Source organism: Pseudophryne corroboree, chromosome 1 (assembly GCF_028390025.1).
Source record: "Pseudophryne corroboree isolate aPseCor3 chromosome 1, aPseCor3.hap2, whole genome shotgun sequence".
NCBI lineage: Eukaryota > Metazoa > Chordata > Amphibia > Anura > Myobatrachidae > Pseudophryne > Pseudophryne corroboree.
The window spans coordinates 749,520,708-749,543,998 of NC_086444.1; the positions used below are offsets into that span (position 1 = coordinate 749,520,708).

Below are 23,291 nucleotides of genomic sequence, written 5' to 3' on the forward strand. Positions count from 1 at the left end.
CAACTAAAGAAAGCTTTAGGACTACCTGGTGTGCACTGGCTCCTCCCACTATGACCCTCCTCCAGACCTCAGTTAGAATCTTGTGCCCGGCTGAGCTGTATGCACACTAGGGGCTCTCCTGAGCTCCTAGAAAGAAAGTATATTTAGGTTTTTTATTTTACAGTGAGATCTGCTGGCAACAGACTCACTGCAGCGAGGGACTAAGGGGAGAAGAAGCAAACCTACCTAACAGGTGGTAGTTTGGGCTTCTTAGGCTACTGGACACCATTAGCTCCAGAGGGATCGACCGCAGGACCCGACCTTGGTGTTCGTTCCCGGAGCCGCGCCGCCGCCCCCCTTACAGAGCCAGAAGTAAGAAGTGTTCCGGAAAATCGGCGGCAGAAGACTTCTGTCTTCAACAAGGTAGCGCACAGCACTGCAGCTGTGCGCCATTGCTCCTCATGCACACCTCACACTCCGGTCACTGATGGGTGCAGGGCGCTGGGGAGGGGGCGCCCTGAGGGCAATATAAGACACCTTGGCTGGCAAATCATCACAATATATAGTCCCAGGGCTATATATGTGATAAATTACCCCTGCCAGAATCCATAAAAAAGCGTGAGAAAAGTCAGCCGAAAAAGGGGCGGGGCTATCTCCCTCAGCACACTGGCGCCATTTTTTCTTCACAGTGCAGCTGGAAGACAGCTCCCCCTGCCAGTATTCCAGAAAAAGCGGGAGAAAGTCAGTTGAAAAAGGGGCGGGGCTTCTCCGGAAGACAGCTCTCCAGGCTCTCCCCTGTAGTTTTCAGGCTCAAAGGGTTAAAAAGAGAGAGGGGGGCACTAAATTTAGGCGCAATATATGTATACAAGCAGCTATTGGGGGAAAAATCACTCAGTTATAGTGTTAATCCCTGCATTATATAGCGCTCTGGTGTGTGCTGGCATACTCTCTCTCTGTCTCCCCAAAGGACTTTGTGGGGTCCTGTCCTCAGTCAGAGCATTCCCTGTGTGTGTGTGCGGTGTGTCGGTACGGCTGTGTCGACATGTTGGATGAGGAAGGTTACGTGGAGGCGGAGCAGAGGCCGATAAATAGAATGTCGCCCCCTGTGGGGCCGACACCAGAGTGGATGGATAGGTGGAAGGTATTAACCGACAATGTCAACTCCTTACATAAAAGGCTGGATGACGTAACAGCTGTGGGACAGCCGGCTTCTCAGCCCGCGCCTGCCCAGGCGTCTCAAAGGCCATCAGGGGCTCAAAAAACGCCCGTTACCTCAGATGGCAGACACAGATGTCGACACGGAGTCTGACTCCAGTGTCGACGAGGTTGAGATATATACACAATCCACTAGGAACATCCGTTACATGATCTCGGCAATGAAAAATGTGTTACACATTTCTGACATGAACCCAAGTACCACATAAAAGGGGTTTTATTTTTGGGGAGAAAAAGCAGCCAGTGTTTTGTTCCCCCATCAGATGAGTGAATGAAGTGTGTAAAGAAGCATGGGTTCCCCCGATAAGAAACTGGTAATTTCTAAAAAGTTACTGATGGCGTACCCTTTCCCGCCAGAGGATAGGTCACGTTGGGAGATATCCCCTATGGTGGATAAGGCGCTCACACGTTTGTCAAAAAAGGTGGCACTGCCGTCTTAGGATACGGCCACCTTGACGGAGCCTGCTGATAAAAAGCAGGAGGCTATCCTGAAGTCTGTATATACACACTCAGGTTCTATACTGAGACCTGCAATTGCCTCAGCATAAATAGTGCTGCTGCAGCGTGGTCTGATACCCTGTCAGATAATATTAATACCCTAGACAGGGATAATATTTTGCTAACATAGAGCATATTAAAGACGTCGTCTTGTATATGAAGGATGCACAGAGGGATATTTGCCGGCTGGCATCCAGAATTAATGCAATGTCCATTCTGCCAGGAGGGTATTAGAAACCCGGCAGTGGACAGGTGATGCTGCCTTTAAAAGGCACATGGAGATTCTGCCTTATAAGGGTGAGGAATTGTTTGGGGATGGTCTCTGGGACCTCGTATCCACAGCAACAGCTGGGAAGAAAATTTTTTACCTCAGGTTTCCTCACAGCCTAAGAAAGCACCGTATTTTCAGGTACAGTCCTTTCGGCTTCAGAAAAGCAAGCGGGTCAAAGGCGCTTCCTTTCTGCACAGAGACAAGGGAAGAAGGAAAAAGCTGCACCAGACAGCCAGTTCCCAGGATCAAAAATCTTCCCCCGCTTCCTCTGAGTCCACCGCATGACGCTGGGGCTCCACAGGTGGAGACAGGTGCGGTGGGGGCGCGTCTCGGGAACTTCAGGGACCAGTGGGCTTGCCCACAGGTGGATCCCTAGGTTCTGCAAGTAGTATCACAGGGATACAGGCTGGAGTTCGAGGCGACTCCCCCTCGCCGTTACCTCACATCAGCCTTGCCTGCTGCCCTCGGAGAAAGGTAGTACTGGCAGCAATTCACAAGCTGTACTTCCAGCAGGTGAAATCAAGGTACCCCTCCTTCAACAAGGCCGGGGTTACTATTCCAAAATGTTGTGGTACCGAAACCAGACGGTTCGGTGAGACCCATTCTAAAATTGAAATCCTTGAACACTTATATACGAAGGTTCAAGTTCAAAATGGAATCGCTCAGGGCGATTATTGCAAGCCTGGAGAATTTCATGGTATCACTGGACATCAAGGATGCTTACCTGCATGTCCCTATTTACCCTCTTCACCAGGAGTACCTCAAAATTGTGGTACAGGATTGTCATTACCAATTCCAGACGTTGCCGTTGGTCTGTCCCCGGCACCGAGGTATTTACCAAGGTAATGGCCGAAATAATTATCCCGTACTTGGACGATCTCCTTATAAAGGCGAGGTCCAGGGAGCAGTTGTTCGGCGGAGTAGCACTATCTCGGGAAGTGCTACAAAAGCACGGCTGGATTCTGAATATTCCAAAGTCGCAGCTGGTTCCTACGACGCGTCTACTGTTCCTGGGTATGGTTCTGGACACAGAATAGGATAAAAAGGGTTTCTCCCGGAGGAGAAGTCCAAGGAGTTGTCGTCTCTAGACAGAGACCTCCTAATACAAATACAGGTGTCGGTGCATCAATGCACGCGAGCCCTGGGAAAGATGGTAGCTTCTTACAAAGAAATTCCATTCGCCAGGTCCCATGCAAGGATCTTCCAGTGGGATCTGTTGGACAAGTGGTCCGGGTCGCATCTTCAGATGCATCGGCGGATAACCCTGTCTCCAAGGGCCAGGGTGTCGCTGTTGTGGTGGCTGCAGAGTGCTCATCTTCTAGGGGGCCGCAGATTCGGCATACAGGACTGGGTCCTGGTGACCACGGATGCCAGCCTTCGAGGCTGGGGGGCAGTCACACAGGGAAGAAACTTCCAAGGCTATGGAAAAGTCAGGAGACTTCCCTACACATAAATATTCTGGAACTAAGGGCCATTTACAATGCCCTAAGTCAGGCTAGACCCCTGCTTCAACACCGGCCGGTGCTGATCCAGTCAGACAACATCACGGCGGTCGCTCATGTAAACCGACAGGGCGGCACAAGAAGCAGGATGGCGATGGCAGAAGCCACAAGGATTCTCAGATGGGCGGAAAATCATGTGTTAGCACTGTCAGCAGTGTTCATTCCCGGAGTGGACAACTGAGAAGCAGACTTTCTCAGAAGACACGACCTCCACCCGGGAGAGTGGGGACTTCATCCAGAAGTCTTCCAAATGATTGTACACCGTTGGGAAAGGCCACAGGTGGACATGATGGCGTCCCGCCTCAACAAAAAGCTACAAAGATATTGCGCCAGGTCAAGGGACCCTCAGGCGATAGCTGTGGACGCTCTGGTAACACCGTGGGTGTACCAGTCGGTGTATGTGTTCCCTTCTCTGCCTCTCTTACCCAGGGTAATGAGAATAATAAGAAGGAGAGGAGTAAGAACTATACTCATTGTTCCGGGTTGGCCAAGAAGAGCTTGGTACCCAGAACTCCAAGAAATGATCTCAGAGGACCCATGGCCTCTGCCGCTCAGACAGGACCTGCTGCAGCAGGGGGCCTGTCTGTTCCAAGACGTACCGCGGCTGCGTTTGACGGCATGGCGGTTGAACGCCGGATCCTGAAGGAAAAGGGCATTCCGGAGGAAGTTATCCCTACGCTATTTAAAGCTAGGAAAGAAGTGAACGCAAACCATTATCACCGCATATGGCGGAAATATGTTGCGTGCTGTGAGGCCAGGAAGGCCCCAAAGGAGGAATTTCAGCTAGGTCGATTTCTGCACTTCCTACAGTCAGAGGTGACTATGGGCCTAAAATTGGGTTCCATTAAGGTCCAGATTTCGACTCTATCGATTTTCTTCCAAAATAGAACTGGCTTCACTGCCTGAAGTTCAGGCTTTTGTTAAGGGAGGGCTGCATAGTCAGCCCCCGTTTGTGCCTCAAGTGGCACCGTGGGATCTCAACGTGGTGTTGGATTTCCTGAAGTCGCATTGGGTTGAGCCACTTAAATCCGTGGAGCTACAATACCTCACGTGGAAAGTGGTCATGCTGTGGGCCTTGGCGTCGGCCAGGCGTGTATCAGAATTGGCGGCTTTGTCATACAAAAGCCCTTATCTGTATTTTATATGGATAAGGCGGAATTGAGGACTCGTTCCCAATTCCTTCCTAAGGTGGTATCAGTTTTTCATGTGAACCAACCTATTGTGGTGCCTGCGGCTACTTGGGACTTGGAGGATTCCAAGTTACTGGACGTAGTCAGGGCCCTGAAAAGTATATGTTTCCAGGACGGCTGGAGTCAGGAAAACTGACTCGCTATTTATCCTGTATGCACCCAACAAGCTGGGTGCTCCTGCTTCTAAGCAGACTATTGCTCGCTGGATCTGTAGCACGATTCAACTTGCACATTCTGCGGCTGGACTGCCGCACCCTAAGTCTGTAAAAGCCCATTCCACGAGGAAAGTGGGCTCTTCTTGGGCGGCTGCCCGAGGGGTCTCGGCTTTACAACTTTGCCGAGCTGTTACTTGGTCGGGTTCAAACATTTTTGCAAGAGTCTACAAGTTTGATACCCTGGCTGAGGAGGACCTAGAGTTTGCTCATTCGGTGCTGCAGAGTCATCCGCACTCTCCCGCCCGTTTGGGAGCTTTGGTATAATCCCCATGGTCCTTACGGAGTCCCAGCATCCACTTAGGACGTCAGAGAAAATAAGATTTTACTCACCGGTAAATCTATTTCTCGTAGTCCGTAGTGGATGCTGGGCGCCCATCCCAAGTGCGGATTGTCTGCAATACTTGTTTATAGTTATTGCCTATCTAAAGGGTTATTGTTGAGCCATCTGTTGAGAGGCTCAGTTATATTTCATACTGTTAACTGGGTATAGTATCACGAGTTATACGGTGTGATTGGTGTGGCTGGTATGAGTCTTACCCGGGATTCAAAATCCTTCCTTATTGTGTCAGCTCTTCCGGGCACAGTATCCTAACTGAGGTCTGGAGGAGGGTCATAGTGGGAGGAGCCAGTGCACACCAGGTAGTCCTAAAGCTTTCTTTAGTTGTGCCCAGTCTCCTGCGGAGCCGCTATTCCCCATGGTCCTTACGGAGTCCCAGCATCCACTACGGACTACGAGAAATAGATTTACCGGTGAGTAAAATCTTATTTTTTTGTTTTTAAACATTTTTAACCCAAATTTGGTGAAATGTGTCCCCTCGCGGGCTCGCTACGCTCGCCACGCTTTGGGCTCGGTGTCTCGCTTCGCTCGCCACAACTTTACTAAAAGGTAGTACTTTGTGACATGGATAGTAAATGAGGCAAAATTTGTAAAAAGCACAGAAAAAAAAAAATATGTATTTTTTGTGTGTCTGACTGATGACCCTGTCTGACTTTTGACTGTCTGACTTTTGACCCTGTCTGACCTTTGACCCTGTCTGACTTTTGACTGTCGACCATAAGGTGTCTACCTAATGACTATCTTTTAACTGTCTATCTATAGACTGGAACCCATTATGTCTGGTAATACCCCTCCCTAAATAGGAGCTGTATGTGGGGCTAACACAGCGGGCCCCCCTGTGGTCATGCGGGCCACTTCCAAACCTGAATGTAATCCCTGACTAGCACCTGCCACTGGTTTTGTGCCCATGGCACCTGTCCTACTTACTCCACCCTTGTTGTTACGCCACTGTGGCCCCTCCCTCACTATGGGGGACATGTACTAAGCAGTGATAAAAGTGGAGAAGTGAGCCAGTGGAGAAGTTGCCTATGGCAACCAATCAGCAGCTCTGTATAATTTTATAGTATGCAGATTATAAATGTTACTTCAATGCTGATTGGTTACCATGGGCAACTTCTCCACTGGCTCACTTCTCCTTTTCACTGTGTAGTTCATGTCTCCCTGTATGTCATAGTATAACTGCTGAAGGTGGGTGACTGCTGAAGGTGGCTAACAAAGAACAGCTTGTTTTCACAGAACAGTATGTACATGATTTACAGAAAACCTAGCACAGTGTGTAGTCACAGGGGCACCTTATGATTTAGTGGTCCTGGGTGCAAGAATACAATATGCCATATCTGACAAGGGGAAAATGATGTGAAAACATATGTACCTACAGGAAAGCAGGTGGGCATATGCGACAGTCACTACTTTTTAAATCAACCAATGTGTGTGTACTAATCAGTACCAATGAAGAAGAGTCATTCCAGAATTCATAGGGTTCAAAACCAAGAAAGTAGCATCAAATCAACAATTGTGGCATCATAGTATTGCCATAGTATCAGCCAAATATCTTGAGCATTCTAGCACTAAAAGGCAGGAGCATATAACATAAATTCAACCATCAAACAAATACTGTAGATTTAGATAAACAGTATTAATTTATATACTATATTATACACAAAGAGGGTTGTTCTAATACGGCAAATACAGTACATAGAGGAGCCTAGGTGAAAGTCTCAAGGGGAGAATTCTTATGCATGTTCTCTTTGTTCTCTTTTGACAAATAAAATAAACAGTGGGGAGATATGCCAAGTTTTACTTTTGGCACTATTAGTGGTGACTGCGTCTCATTGAGTGCATTAAATATGAAACAGGAATCCCAAAACATATGCGAGTTGATTTCTAAACAAAATAAATACTATTAAATAGACATATGTCTATTACCGAACAGAGGTGGAAACGTGCAGCTGGCCGCAAGAATAACTTAATAGAACTGACGTGAGTGTATATACAATGAGTAATTCAGATGCTCCGATTGTTGGATCCATACAAATATTATATAGAATGGAGTTTTTAGATTTTAAAGTCCCCCGCCCCCTTAGAACAATGTAAAATGTTAATTAATGAAGTAGGATTTCTCATGCTGTGACCAATCAGAGCGAAGCCATTTCATATTGGTTAGTAGCCTCAGGCCTCCTGGCTTATCATTTATGGCAGAACTCTGCAAGGAACAGTAATACATTGTATATATGGTTCTTTATTTTATTTCCTGATGGAATTCAAGGCTGTAAGACTAAAGATTGCCGGCATGGACATAGGTGTGTAAGAAATTACTAATACCCAGTGGAAGGTTCACTAGATGTTTTAGAGAATTTTGATGATGATGATAATAATAATAATAATAATAATAGAAGAAGAAGTTGATTTTAGTCAGGCAACACTTTATACCCTAGTATTGAATGGGTTAACATAGTTAAATAATACTACTTTGAACCCTGGCATTCAAATGGTTAGCACATCGATAGTAACAAGGACACAATTATTATATTTTATATTTAATATAAACAGTGCTTTAGATATGAAATATATATAAAAAAAATGACATATGGCGTTTTATGACAGCTATCAAAATTGAGTGGCAAAAGTAGAACTTTTTTCAATTAGATACCCAAAAGGGGTTGCGCAAGCGTGACTGCCATTCTGGAGACCACCGGTCACCATACCGATGCCGGGATCGAGATGACCAGCGTGAGTCGGGCAACAAGACCCTTGTGGGTTCGGTGACAAGCTGTGCTCGCCACAGGTTTATTCCCACTCTATGGGTGGGAATAGTCCCTGCTAGTTGGCATGCCGACTGTCGAGATTCACAGGGTGTGGGATGTAGGGGGAGGTATTGTGACCTCCGGTCTCCTGACCGCCGCTCACATAACTATATCCCCCAAAAGAATAACACCTAAGAATATTTTCACATTGTTTTTTAGAATTACTCTTTACCTCAGCACCACCTTCTGTGATGTCACTGAAAATATGCTACGTTATTCCTCTTCTAATGTGGCTTGTGCCAAACACACTTCAGCCAGCAGCATGTAGCCATAAAGTTTGCATAACTGAAAGCCTTACTGCCCACACAACCTTGCTAGTTGACAGTAATTACAAATTTTTATAGCAATATCCCCTGCTTTTACAAAGCTGTTAATTTATAAGTGAACCCTGGCATTCCAAATTCCAGATATCTGCAAAAACTTTCCCAAACCACTGAGCGACAATGGAGGAAATCATGCTCTAAAGCAGACTTCCTCCATTTTAAAAATCTATACTCTCATCCTTAGGTGCTGTCCGTTCCTTTGTAAAGTATTTCAAGAACCTCATCTACTCCAACTCTTGAAACCCTGGCATCTCTTTGCCACTGTCAACTTTCTCCTCTGACTTCCTCTGCCTCGATTCACTCTCTACACTTGACTTTGCCACCTACAGTACTTCACATCCAAAATTGACTCCATACATCAAGACATCATCCACCAGATCCTCAGCAACTCGACCCTCTTTTCCATGAACACCGCATTCCCATCCCTCTTACCAACTCTGACTTCTCTTTACACAGTATTCCCCACCCCTCCACATCCACACTTGACCCTATTCCCTCCCTCCTCCTCCGCTACCTCTCTCCTTCTGTCTGTTCCAGTCTTGCCCACCTCCTCAATCTCTCCCTCTCATCAGGCAATGTCCACTCTGCCTTCAAGCATGCCCCTTTTTACCTCATGCTTAAAAAAACTACCCTTGATCCTAACACTCTCTCCAACTACCGATCCATCTCTTTCCTCCATTTTGCCTCCAAACTCCTTGAGCATATTGTCTACAACCACTTGACTGCCTTTCTTTCCTCCCACTCCCTGCTTGACCCATTTCAGTCTGGCTTCCATCCTCTCCTTTCCACTGAAACTGCCCTCACTAAAGTCTGAAATTACCTCCATGCTGCCAAGTCCAAGGGCCACCACTCTCTGTTTATTCTCATTGACCTCTTATGCTTTTGACACTGTGGACCACCCTCCTCTTCTGCAGATCCTTCACTACCTTGGTCTGCATGATACTACCCTCTACTGGCTGTCCTCCTACCTCTCTGACCATTCCTTCTCTGTCTCCTCTTATGACTACACCTCCCCCCACTTTTACTAACTATAGGTCTCCCCCATGGTTCTGTTCTTGGACCTCTCCAATTCTCCCTCTAGAGGATATAGTTGTATCATCAATAGATAATGAAATTGTGGTAGGTGAGGTTATCCTGGAGGGTGGGAATATGATCAGATCAGCATTAGACATGTTAGACATGCATTAGACATGTTAAGTATAAGTTCCTTTTGGATCTTACAAAACAGTCTGCATATTGGGCCACACTGGCTAACATCATCAAAAGATATCTGTAAGGGTCAGGTCCTGGAAAGCTATGCTTTCCGGAGCTTGCTACATTTTATTTAGGCAGCCCCCATAAAAACCTACAGTATGGGTGGGGTCTGCTTTTGCACACAAAAACAAAGCTTGTGGGAAAGCCATTTGTTATTTGTTAGTGGTGATTAGACACCAGCGGCGGGTAGTAATGGCGTCTGAGTTTGCTGGAGGTGCGGGATGCTGGCCAAACTCTGACTTTTTTTTAAAGTGGCAGTCATTTATATTAAAGTGGTAGTTATTTACAAGGCAAAACCAAGCCTAGAAGATGAGTGGCGCTTTAAAACAAAAAACAAAACCACCAAGTTCAGATGGCATCCCGCATCTCCGGCAAACTCGGATGCCATTACATCCCGCCGCATGTGTCGGCTAACCACAATAATAGAGAGCCACTAAATACTGCAATTTATGTATTTTTGGCATGGCCAAATCCGGGTGCGGGCTCGCTTTTTCCCATTCCCACAAAAAGTTTTAAAAAGACTATTTTACTTTTTTTCTGAAATACGTATTTATTGATTCTCTCAATATTTTTGAGATGTCTTAGCAACATAGTGAACTGGATTTTACGATAAACAAGCCCTATGCATTTCTAGGCTGCAATGCACGTACCAGTGGCATACAATGTATATGTGTGCACAAAAGTGATAAATACAGTAGTATGTCACAAGAAAAATGGGAGTGGCATCAAGTGACATATAGATTTATATTTACCAATGACAAAAAAGTTATTAAAACCATGGACTAGGCATGGTGGGCATACAGAAAAAGTATTAAGGAGAAATCAAGTGGGCTAACATAATATATGTCATGGATATAAAACACTTTGGTGCTGTGCACAGTAAGCATACAGGGCCTTATTCAGGTTTGTAAGCTAACCAATAAAGCATACAACTGGGCAAGAGCATGTGCACTGCAGGTGGGGCAGATGTAACATGTGCAGAGAGAGTTAAGATTTGGGTGGGGTGTGTTCAAATTTAAATCTAAATTGCAGTGTAAAAATAAAGCAGCCAGTATTTACCCTGCACAGAAACAATATAACCCACCCAAATCAAAATCTTTCGAGAAAAAAGAAAGACCCTTTTGTAACGCACTCAATAGAAGAAAATTGTAAGTTTAAAACATAACATTTATTATTATTAATTAAAATACAAATTCCCCATACTTAAAAGCTATTTTTTTTAAAAGCAGTGAACATTCAAGTTGATGTTACTGTTATGGATGACAGCTAAATGCTCTCTAGATAATTCATTCTTTAAGACCAAGATTGGGAGGTACGCAGCAGGAGCAAGAAAACCCTATGGTGTAGGTCCTAAATTGGACATGGATCAGAGAACCATAGCATAAACATTACCCATCTGTAATTCGTCCGTCTAATTCACATCACACAGCTACCATAAAATGTCAAATGTATTTCTCATACGTCCTAGAGGATGCTGGGGATGACATCAAGACCATGGGGTATAGACGGGATCCACAGGAGACATGGGCACTCTAAAGACTTTTCATTGAGTGTGAACTGGCTCCTCCCTCTATGCCGCTCCTCCAGACCCCAGTTTTAGAAATGTGCCCAGGTCGACTGGATGCACTCTGAGGAGCTCTACTGAGTTTCCCTGAAAAGACTTATGTTAGGTTTTTTATTTTCAGGGAGATCTGCTGGCATTAGACTCCCTGCTTCGTGGACTGAGGGGGCAGAAGCAGAACCAACTTCCTCAGAGTTTCATGGCTCTGCTTCTGGCTGACAGGACACCATTAGCTCCTGAAGGGAACTGAACTCTAGCCGTGTCTAGATGCTCACTCCCACAGCACGCCGTCACCCCCCTCACAGAGCCAGAAGTCAGAAGAGAGGTGCGGCGTGGCTGGCGGGAGCGCAGCGCACCATTGCTGCTCACACACACAGGCACTGCAGGGTGCAGGGCGTGGGGGCGCCCTGGGCAGCAAGAAAAATACCTCAAACTGGCTAAAAGGGGGCATAAGATGCCCCTGGCACAGCCCTACCCCCGCCAGTATAAATAATTAGTCAATATACTGAGTGTAAGGACGTGCCATTGTGGGGGCGGAGCTTCTTCCTCAGGCAGCCAGCACACTACTCAGCGCCATTTTCTCTCTCTCCTCAGGATGCAGAGAACACGCTGGTCCTCTACTCCACTTCTGACAAGTACAGGGTGCTATAAAGGGGGGGCACAAAGCGATTGTGGTGCATTTGATAGTGTATATTACTATTTAAAAGCGCTTTTGGGCTGTGGACATACTGTGTTCACAGGCAATACTGGCGCTGGGTTTGTGAACTGGCTGCTCCTATCCTGTGTCCCTCTGACAGATTTTACTGTGGGTCTGTCCCCAAAATAAGTCCCAGTGTGTCTGTGAGTGTGGTGTACACGTGTGAGGCATGTCTGAGGCAGGGAGTTCCTCCATGGAGGAAGCCATTTTAGGGACACAGAGTTGTAATGTGGTGGCGCTACCGGCACACCAAGAGCCTGCATGGGTGAAAGAGCTACGTGACAGTATGCATCTGATTAACCGTAGATTAGATAAATCTGAATCTAAGGCTGCATGCTGGAGAAAATCTGTGGAAGATGTGATTTTTCAGGATGCTGTTATTCCTTATGCGGGCGGCCCCTCTGGGTCACATAAGAGACCATTTGCAAATGTTTTAAACACTGATACCGACACGGATTCTGATTCTTGTGTCGACAATAGAGAATCCAGAGAGATAGATCATAAATTGGCAAAAAGTATACAATATATGATTGTGGCTATAAAGGACGTGTTGGAGGTTACAGAAAGCACTCCTGTACCTCAGGAGAAAGCTTATTTATGTAAAGAAAAGAAATCCAAAGTCATATTCCCTCCTTCACACGAACTAAATGCTCTGTTTGAAGCGATGTGGGTGAATCCTGATAAAAATTTCGTATTCCCAAAAGGATTCACATAGCTTATCCTTTCCCGGTTGAAGACAGGAAAAAATGGGAGTCACCCCCTGTGTTAGACAGTGCACTTTCCAGGTTGACAAAGAAGGAATTCTCCCTGCTCCTGGCACGGCTTCTCTTAAAGAGCCGGCAGACTGCAAAATGGAAACGACATTGAAATCCATTTATGTTACCAATGGTACACTGCTCAGGCCCACTATTGCCTGCGCATGGGTGAGTCGCGCTATTGAAAAATGGTCAGAAAGCGTGTCATCAGAAATTTACACGATTGATAAAGATGAGATACTCCTTAGGTTAGGGAATATCAAGGACGCTGCCGCCTACATGCTGGAAGCAATGAAGGATATTGGACTCTTGAGTTCACAAGCCGCTACCATGGCAGTATCGGCTAGGCGGGCGTTATGGATTTGCCAGTGGAACACGGATGCAGATTCCAAAATAAACAGGGAGGCTCTCCCATATAAAGGTGAGGCCTTATTTGGCGATGGCCTGGATGCGTCAGTCTCTGCGGCTACCGCAGGTAAGTCAACATTTTTGCCCTGTGCGCCTGCACCGGCAAAAAAGACCTATCACCCGCAAATGCAGTCCTTTCGGCCCAGTAAATACAAAAAGGCGAGAGGTTCCCCCTTCTTTGCAGGTAGGGGAAGGGGAAGGGGAAAGAAGCCCACACCAGGTTCCCAAGAGCAGAAGTCTACCCCTACTTCTGCCAAATCCCCAGCATGACGCTGGAACCCCTTTGCGGGAGGCCGCTCGGGTGGGGGCACGTCTCAAACTTTTCAGCCAAGGTTGGATTCTGTCTGGCCTGGACCCCTGAGTGTTGAAAATAGTATCCCAGGGATACAAACTAGAGTTTCAGGACGTTCCCACATGCCGATTTTTCAAATCGACCATGCCAGCTTTTCTGCCAGAGAGAGAAGCAGTAACAGTGGCAATCCAAAAATTATGTCAAGACCAGGTCATAGTCCTGGTACCGTTGTCACAACAAGGGCGGGGTTTTTATTCAAGCCTCTTTGTTGTTCCGAAGCTGGACGGCTCGGTCAGACCGATCCTAAATCTAAAAGATCTGAATTTCTTCCTGAAAGGGTTCAAGTTCAAGATGGAATCACTTCTGGCGGTGATTGCCAGTCTGTAGGAGGGGGACTACTTGGTGTCGGTGGACATAAAGGATGCTTACCTGCATGTTGCCATTTATCCTCCTCACCAAGCTTATCTGAGATTCGCGATTCAGGATTGCCATTACCAATTCCAGACGTTACCTTTCGGTCTCTCCACGGCGCTGAGGGTATTCACCAAGGTGATGGCGGAGATGATGGTCCTCCTTCGTCAGAAAGGAGTCAGTATAATCCCTTATCTGGACGACCTCCTGAGGCGAGATCCAGGGAGCAGTTATTACAAAACATATCCCTCTCCCTGTCAATACTCCAACAACACGGGTGGATCATAAATTACCCAAAGACACAGTTGGTACCGACGACAAGGTTGTCTTTCCTCTGGATGATTCTGGACAAAGAAGTTCAGAGAGTATTTCTTCCGCTGGAAAAGGCTCTGGAAATCCAGAAAATGGTAAAACAGATATTGAAACCATCAAGTGTGTCGATCCATCAGTGCATTCGGTTGTTGGGGAAGATGGTGGCGGCCTACGAGGCCATACAGTTTGGCAGGTTCCATGCCAGAGTATTCCAGTGGGACCTGTTGGACAAGTGGTCGGGGTCACACCTACACATGCACAGAAAGATAATCCTGTCGTCAAAAACCAGGATTTCGCTCCTGTGGTGGTTGCACAACTCTCATCTGCTAGAGGGACGCAGGTTCGGGATTCAGGACTGGGTCCTAGTAACCACGGATGCAAGTCTCCGAGGCTGGGGAGCAGTCTCTCAGGGAGAAAACTTTCATAGACGTTGGTCACAACAGGAAGCCTGTCTTCACATAAACGTTCTGGAGCTAAGAGTCATTTACAACGTCCTTCAACAAGCGGTACATCTTCTTCAAGACCATCCCGTGCAGATCCAGGCGGACAATGTAACAGCAGTCGCATACATAAACAGGCAGGGCGGAACGAAAAGCAGAGCGGCAATGGCAGAGGCGACAAAAATCCTCCGCTGGGCAGAAAAACATCTACAAGCTCTGTCGGCAATATTCATTCCGGGAGTAGACAACTGGGTAGCAGACTTCCTCAGCAGACATCCAGGAGAGTGGGGCCTACACCAAGAAGTCTTTGCAGAGGTGACAAGTCTTTGGGGAGTTCCTCAAATAGACATGATGGCGTCTCGTCTCAACAAGAAGCTTCAAAGATACTGTACCAGGTCGAGAGACCCTCAAGCAGTAGCAGTGGATGCACTGGTGACCCAGTGGGTGTTTCTGTCAGTGAATGTTTTCCCTCCACTTCCGCTGATCCCAAAAGTACTCAGGATCATAAGAAAGACAAGGGTTCAAGCAATCTTCATTGCCCCAGAGTGGCCAAGAAGGGCTTGGTACCCAGATCTTCAGCATAGCCAGGAAGGGTATTCCTAAGGAGGTCATCCCCACCCTTATTCAGGCCAGAAAGGGAGTAACGTCAAAACATTACCACCGTATTTGGAGAAAATATGTGTCTTGGTGTGAATGCAAGAAAGCTTCTACGGAAGAGTTTCACTTAGGACGTTTTCTGCATTTTTTGCAGGATGGCGTGGAGACGGGCCTACGATTGGGATCAATCAAGGTCCAGATTTCGGCCTTGTCAGTGTTCTTCCAAAAACAATTGGCCTCTCTTCCAGAGGTTCAGACCTTCGTGAAAGGGGTTCTGCACATCCAGCCTCCATTCGTGCCTCCAGTGGCACCATGGGACCTTAACGTGGTATTGCAGTTCCTTCAATCGGATTGGTTTGAGCCTCTACAAAAGATAGAGTTGAAGTTTCTCACTTGGAAAGTGGTGATGCTTTTGGCATTGGCATCCGCAAGGCGGGTGTCTAAATTGGGGGCCTTGTCTCATAAAAGCCCTTACCTGATTTTCCATGAAGATAGGGCAGAGTTGCGAACTCGCCAACATTTTCTACCATAGGTGGTTTCTGCTTTTCACATAAACCAACCTATTGTGGTGCCAGTAGTTACTGACACATTCACTGATTCAAAGTCTCTAGATGTGGTTAGAGCTTTGAAAATCTATGTTGCTAGAACAGCTCGTATACGGAAAACAGAGGCTCTGTTTGTCCTGTATGATCACAACAAGATTGGCTGTCCTGCTTCCAAGCAGACTATTGCACGTTGGTTTAGAAATACGATTCAGCAAGCTCATACTATGGCTGGATTGCCGTTACCGACGTCGGTAAAGGCCCACTCCACTAGGAAGGTGGGCTCATCCTGGGCAGCTGCCCGGGGGGTCTCGGCATTACAACTTTGCAGAGCAGCTACTTGGTCAGGGTCAAACACATTTGCTAAGTTCTACACGTTTGACACCTTGGCCGATGAGGACCTAAAGTTTGGTCAATCGGTGCTGCAGGGTCATCCGCACTCTCCCGCCCGTACTGAAGCTTTGGTAAAGACTCCATGGTCTTGATGTCGTCCCCAGCATCCTCTAGGACGTATGAGAAAATAGGATTTTGATAACCTATTGGTAAATCCTTTTCTCCTAGTCCGTACAGGATGCTGGGCGCCCGTCCCAGTGCGTACTTTACCTGCAATTTAGTTATTACAGTTACACAAGTTGTGTTATCTTGGTTTCAGCATGTTGCTGCAATTACTGTAGTTCATGCCTGTTGGCGTGTGTTTTGTTGAATGCCATGTGTGCGGCATGGTTGAGGGTTTGAGTTGGTAGATATCTCACCACTAGTTAAGTAATTCCTTTCCTCCTACAACTGAGGTCTGGAGGAGGGGCATAGAGGGAGGAGCCAGTTCACACCCAATGAAAAGTCTTTAGAATGCCCATGTCTCTGATAAAGCTAAATATTTATCGTATATAAAACACTTTAAGAGGTCTAAGAACACTGTACGCTATCTACGTAAGAAGTACCGTAAGGGTACGCAAGTTGCGTAACGATCGCTCAACCGTAGTCGAGACGCTCAAGCGTCACGTTCGCTTACGGCCCAGAGATCACAGGCAGGCACGCTATTGGCTGCCGACTAACGTAATGATTCGCTATAGCGTAGCGGACGCTCGGGACCACGAGGAGATCACCAGCGGTGCAGACGCTTATAACGTTAAACCTTTATATCTATACCTTTAACAACGAAATATACAGTAAACCTTAGTGTGGTGATAGAGTGTAAATGCAACCTGGTGTAACCTGATTAACTACAAAGCTGCTTGGGCGTCACCGACGCTCAGGGAATACTTAACACTATAAGAAATACACAGATACCTGGGCTTAGGGTCCAAAACCTATTGTATGTATTATGACTATTATACTTGCAAAAGAATCACAGTACAAAGCATACACTACAATATAACATAGACTAACTAACCAGATAACTACACAGGAAATACAATACAATACAATTAAGGGAAAAATACGGGAGAAATAGAAGAGAGAGAGAGAGAGAGAGAGAAATGGCTCACAATAACATCAAGACAATATGATTGCGGAGAAACACTTACGCACAAGGGGAAACGATCGCATGCGCCTCGATATCCAGCTCCCGATTATCAGCAATGAGAACCGTTGAAGAGAGTGTACTGGATACGGTCGGCCTGCCTATTTATGCCCCACACACAATACAATTCAATGGTCCCTACAATCTCATTGTTCATTGGACACAGGAATTCGGCTTCGCATTATAACAAAAGGTCATAGGTTGATTCATACAGGTGGGCTGTGACTGTTTCCAACTGTCCAGGTGGGTGGGATACTGGGTTTCCCGCCGCATGACTAAGTAAGAACAAATAATAGTAAATGGACATAAACTTCTTATGTCCATAACTATTCGCACGAGCGATTAATCCGCTCCAAACCAACACCGGAATATTGCTATTTAAATACTCTTCCGATGGGTACCAAACACCACTGTATGACCCCTGTTAGACCCTTCGTACAATACAAAGAGGGATCTCTCTGTTCAGGAACATGCTATGTTAACTAAACTTTCAGTATCTATCAAAGGGACCATGATCTACAAAATACATTATTAGTGAAAATATGTAACGAATGAGTCGCACGCTACGATTACATAAACTCTACCGTAAATACGCATACCGTGCGCCTGCGGGTGCCCGCGACTGTGAGTATGTGCACGTACGGGAGAGCGTACGCATGCGCAGCGCGGACCAGTATGAGGTGCAAATATGGCAGTGTGTGTAGAGATATTTTTCTGACTTTGACAGTCCACCCTTTGGCAGTCAATAATAACTGCCACCTTCTAAAACATTTCAAAAGGAGAAAAATATATGTCAGGGGTTAATTCATTTCCATGGTTGGGTAAGGGAGGAGAGAGGAGTAGGTGGGAAGAGTGTATGACCTAGTGAGATAGCAGAAGCATGTGTGTATGAGTCCATGTTTGGGGGGTCATGTATCATCGTGCCGTACGTGTTGTAAATCAAGCTTCGAGGTATTGCGAAGTATACATTTGAATTCCTTCTTATCCCGTGGTACGGGTCTGTGGATGGGCTGTCAAACTTTACCGAGCTCTTTTCGGCTTTGGTTGAAACAAAATGGTGGGAGCACATTTTAGTTGATGATACATGAATAGGGGAGGTATGTGGTTGCTGATATCTGTGCCTGTATTCCCTATCGACTATGTGTGTTATTACCTGAGGGTTGTAGAGATGAAGATAAAGAACACTTATGGAAAATGCAGTGGTATTCTATGTCAGGTTAATGTACATCTGTCGGTTGAAGTTTTGTTCGGTATCAGTTGAAAGTCGTCTTCTTTGCGCTGTTTTGCCCATTAGGTGCGAGCAAAAAGCTTTGTCAATGCCATTAGATTTACAAAAAAAAATGTTGGGCTAGCGTAAGTTTAAGAATTCTAGGGAAACTGGGGATCCATGGCAAAGTTCATCAAATGTCCGTATCTACAGTGGTCAAAACTTCTTCTTTGGTCAATCCGTTGTCTGTATAGCGTCTCGTCAACTTCCTTGTCCAAGTGGGTCTTGTTACCTTGGAGAAAACGGAAAAACAGGTGAAAGAAACGGACCGTAGAAATCGCATTTTCATCACATCATTGTTTCTACCGTTGGGTCATAAATCAAATCCAGGTTAATTACAGTTTCCTCACTCCTCAAACTCATTACTCTTGTACTTTGTTTGCACTTCATTAAAGCCTGACCGCATCTAAATATCAAGCCAATTGATATGACAACACCTAAGATACATAGGAGAAACTTCCCAACATCCATTATGACTCCTTGAGCCCAGTCTCCTAAACCGGAGAACCAATTTCGCGGGTTCAACCATGACACCCAACCAGTCAGCTCATTACCTACAGCAGCAAGAGTGAGATTGTGTTTTCGGCGAAATTCCCACTTCAATTGGAGAATATCGTCCATCTTTTGGTCTATGACCTCGACCGGATCCTCGGTGCTATTCGTGATATACGTGCAACACTTCACGCCATACTGTGTTGCCAATGTAACACAATATCCGCCTGTCACTGCTGTGAGGTAATTAAGAACCATTCTATGCTGCACCAGTTCTGTTTTATAAGCTTGAAGTTCCCTTCCAGTATATCTAAACGTGTCATCATACATTTCAGTGATATTATCTAACAAATTTGCGAGCGCCGATATGTATTTATAATTCAGCACTCCTCTAGCGGTGCGGGTGAAATCTAACGCGATTAAGAATTGAATCCCGGTGGATTCACTTATCAGATCAGAGGCCGGATGCTCTGTCTTCTCTATCAGGTGCCTTTTAACAACGTGCTCGTAATGGGTGTGAGTATAAGGAGCTTGGGCACCACGGTGTATGTCTTTCATTTTGTCATGTGACACAGTCATTACTTCAGGCAATACTTTTCCAATATAACACAATCCTTCAGAGTTTGGGGCAAGCCACTTGTACGCCTTTCTCCCGCATATGAAATATGCATCATCGGGGAGAACATATGGGACGGAGTAGGACATAACCATATTACACACCTTCCATGTGAAATCTCCTGACCCTAATTCTTCCATCTGCTTAGTACACGTATCAGGTTGTACGATATGTGCACAGTATCCTGGTGATACTTCTCCAACTCTCGTAATTCTATTTCCTAAGGTGTACCTATACCGGAAAGATTTTCCTCTACTGGCTATGTGGCGTACAAGCTCTGTATCTGTAGGCATTCTATCTGCTCTATGCGAAAAGGTCATGGTGTGGTTACTCCATGACACTTCCCAATTTCCCGGCTTTCGGGGATTGGAGATGTTAAAACATAATAGGGACCTATCCACATGGTATTGGTGGAGCTTCAAACTAGGAGGGCTGGAGATATTAAACCTCCGGTCCACCGGTCTCCCACCATTTAACTCAAGTACCTCCCCTATCGTTAAAGGAAATGGTACTAGCCCTGATTTGCTATGACCCTGAGGTACTTGAGAACATACCCAACAATCTGTTTTGTTTAACACACTACCCACTAGGGAGTGATAGTCACTCAATGGATGCTGGTCCATATGGATATTAAAACTGGATTGGCATTTCTTAATGCACCCATCCTTAATGACATTGTTACAGAGCCTACAGATACAGTTTTCTTCTTAAACTAACAATCCTTCAAAATGTTTACAAATAACAAGGTTGTTAGATCGTGTCCGGTACTCGCCTTTGCTTGGTGATTGGGTTGCTATTGGAAATTTACACCTCCGTCTCAGTCATCAGAACCTTTCTGGATCCTTTCTCGACCTCACTGGTACTCTCACCGAAACAGACTGCTCTGGTCAACATCATGGTCGACAGGAAAAATCCATATCACAGTCTCTTGGGGCAAGTCCATCTTACAGGAGGAGAAAAGAAGAAATTTGTAATGGGGGTATAAGAAAACAGTTTGTGGGGGAGAGAACTTGTTACGATAATAAGTTCTCTCGTCTTGTTGTTCTTCTTGTTCTGCTGTCCTCTCAAAAGGTGCTGTCTCTTCAGTCTTCCAAATGAACATTCTGGTGATGCAATATTCCTTCCTAACCAGCGATCTTTCTGTAAGGAGCAAAAATCTGGCATTACCATTGGTCCAACTGAGGGGTGACATACCATCTTTAAACCATGAAAACATGAGTGAGAAGAGAGAGAAAACAAAAAAAACAAAAGAGATAGAGAACAATTCATGTGCATATATACATATTACATAACTCAACAATAAACACCAATAGGAAAAGAGAAATTAAACATTTTTTTTTAAACATTTTAAAACATGGTCAGCATTAAGAAAACATTGTCAGATTTATCAGGCTGTCATATCTACGTGTCTAATGGTTTCCTTGAGCAGTCCCTCCCCACCAGCACCTCCATATTCCACTGTCTGTATCTGGCCAGAATACATTGTGGTGGATAGGTCATGCTGGGGTTTGGTAGACTTCTGCAAGGACCAAGCGGATATGCAATGTTTGAATTCTTACCAATAATCGTCAGAGATGGGGATAGAAAAAGAAACATTTCACAGATACATTTACAACTTTTCACCCGGTCATTCCTGTGTCTTCAGTGAATGACCTCCCAATTTATTAACCGTTACCTCAGGCTTACCGTCAGTCCTAATGATCACCTTTTCCTGACTACATATCATGGGTGTGGCCCAAAATTCTTCCTATGTGATCCCTGATTATAATCGTGTGTGTTATAATTTTGCTCATTTCTTGGTCTAGGGGGTCTGACTTTATGTGGGTTATTACAGTTGCTGGCATAATGCCCTTCTCTTCTACAATGATAACAAATCCTTGGCTTTCTCCATGTGCTAGGGGCCTGGGATTCCGGTCGACTTGATGCATCCTCTAGTGCTTGGATGTTCAGTGCCATCAACCGCTCTCCCTGCGCTTCCCTGGTTCTTTGGATATTTCGGTCATGCTCGATAGCGGACTCTCTTAATGCCGCCACCGAGATACCTCTCCAATGTGGTATGGAAGTTTGTACCCTAATTTTTAGTGTGTCTTTTAAGTTGTTCATTAATACGGACACAGCTACCTCTCTGTAGTGTACATTAGTTTCAATGTCATCTATACCAGTGTACCTAGCCATATCCTGCAGAGCCCGGTGAAAATACTCTGATGCGGATTCACCTTCTTTTTGTTTTATTGTAAAGATTTTATTCCACTTTACTACTGTAGGAAAATATTCTTTCAACTGTAGATTAATTCTTTTTACATTATCTTGGTTATACTCGTTTGTTAGTGGCACTTCCTCATCTAGCTTACAATCAGCGATAAATTTCAATGAATCAACATCGGGGGGGTAAACATGCCCTCAAAACTGTCCTCCAATCTTTGTTATTTGGCTCTGCAGTGTGTCCTAGCACTCTAATGTATCTTTGACAAGCAACTAAGTCTTTCCTGGGATCAGGAAATTCAGACAGAATTGTTCTTAATTCTGTTCGGGAAAAAGGGCAGTACATGGCGATGTTCCTGACGGGGGTGACTCCTGAAGAGTCAGTTTTCCCATTTGGTACTGCAATTACCCTGACAGGATTAAGTCCAGTAACGTCATTCTGAATTGATTCTACAATATGAGGTACATTTGTTTGTGCGTAATGTATAATACCATACGTACCTGTGGACACGACCTCACCTGACCCTCCGTTAGGGGGTTTGATTACAGTCTTTACCGATTTGGTCGTGTCCACCTGGATGTCTTGTGTGATGGCTGCTGGAAAAGGTGCCGACATCGTTCTGGGCTCGCTTTCTTGTTGGTGTTCCTGAGGAAAGTTTAACATGGGGTGCGACTTGCATGGGTTAATAGTTGTACATTCAACAGTATTACAATTAGCATTGTTACATTTATTACACTTATTCTTATCATCTATACTACAGTTGCTAAGAGCGTTTTTATTGTTCAGCCTTGTGCTTTTCTCCGCAACCACAATCCCCTCCATTGCCATGTCTCTCCTCTCAAGATGAAAGTTAGGTATGTGAGTTACATTTCTTTGCATTTCACCCTCCTGTTGCCATAACTGTAAACAATCATAATGCTTGATTCGTCTCTTTGCTGATTTAATGAGACATATCCTTCTCCTTAAATTATGCAACACCTCTGAGTCAAAACTACCTATCCCGGGAAATGGTGCCTTATCCCCCGCAGTCATTCGTGTCCATTCATCACAAAAGGTCTCAGTGTGGGGACCATATTTCCCCCACATTACTAACCTAGCAGACCCTCGGGGTCTGCAAGCTTCTGGAGTCTGAATCCTGACTGCCGACCGTCTCTGTGTTGTGCACTTGGCTGCCATTGTGGACCTCTTTAACACAGAAAAACTTCCTAAAATGCACCAAACACAGAACTTCGTTGGAAATCCTTAAAGCTCTTCCACTGAACTTCTTCTGCTCCGGGTATCTCCGATCCGCCTTCTAGCAGACACGTGTAGCCGTTGCAGGCCCTATCTTTAGAGATTTTCCTGAGAAAATTCCCTTCCTTTTTCTTTACACAAATCACGCTTGCATGTGCTCCCTACAACACGTATGAGGGCAAGATATACGACCTCATATCACGTTGCGTTATTGGTCACACATACAACCGTGCGGTCCAATCGTACCACTTATAGACACTTGTAGCCCATAAATGGTAGGATCATTGGAGTCTCCCTACTGTGCTCCAAAACAGCCAGAGCGTAACACAACGAAAACTTTATCACACTCTGTTGCACG

General features: G+C 45.5%; 1 protein-coding gene across 1 annotated transcript in view; it reads left to right on the forward strand.

Moving 5' to 3' along the window:
• BTC (betacellulin) overlaps window positions 1-23,291 on the forward strand; it is a 220,491-nt gene that overhangs the window by 156,073 nt on the left and 41,127 nt on the right. The gene's annotated exons all lie outside the window — the stretch shown is intronic.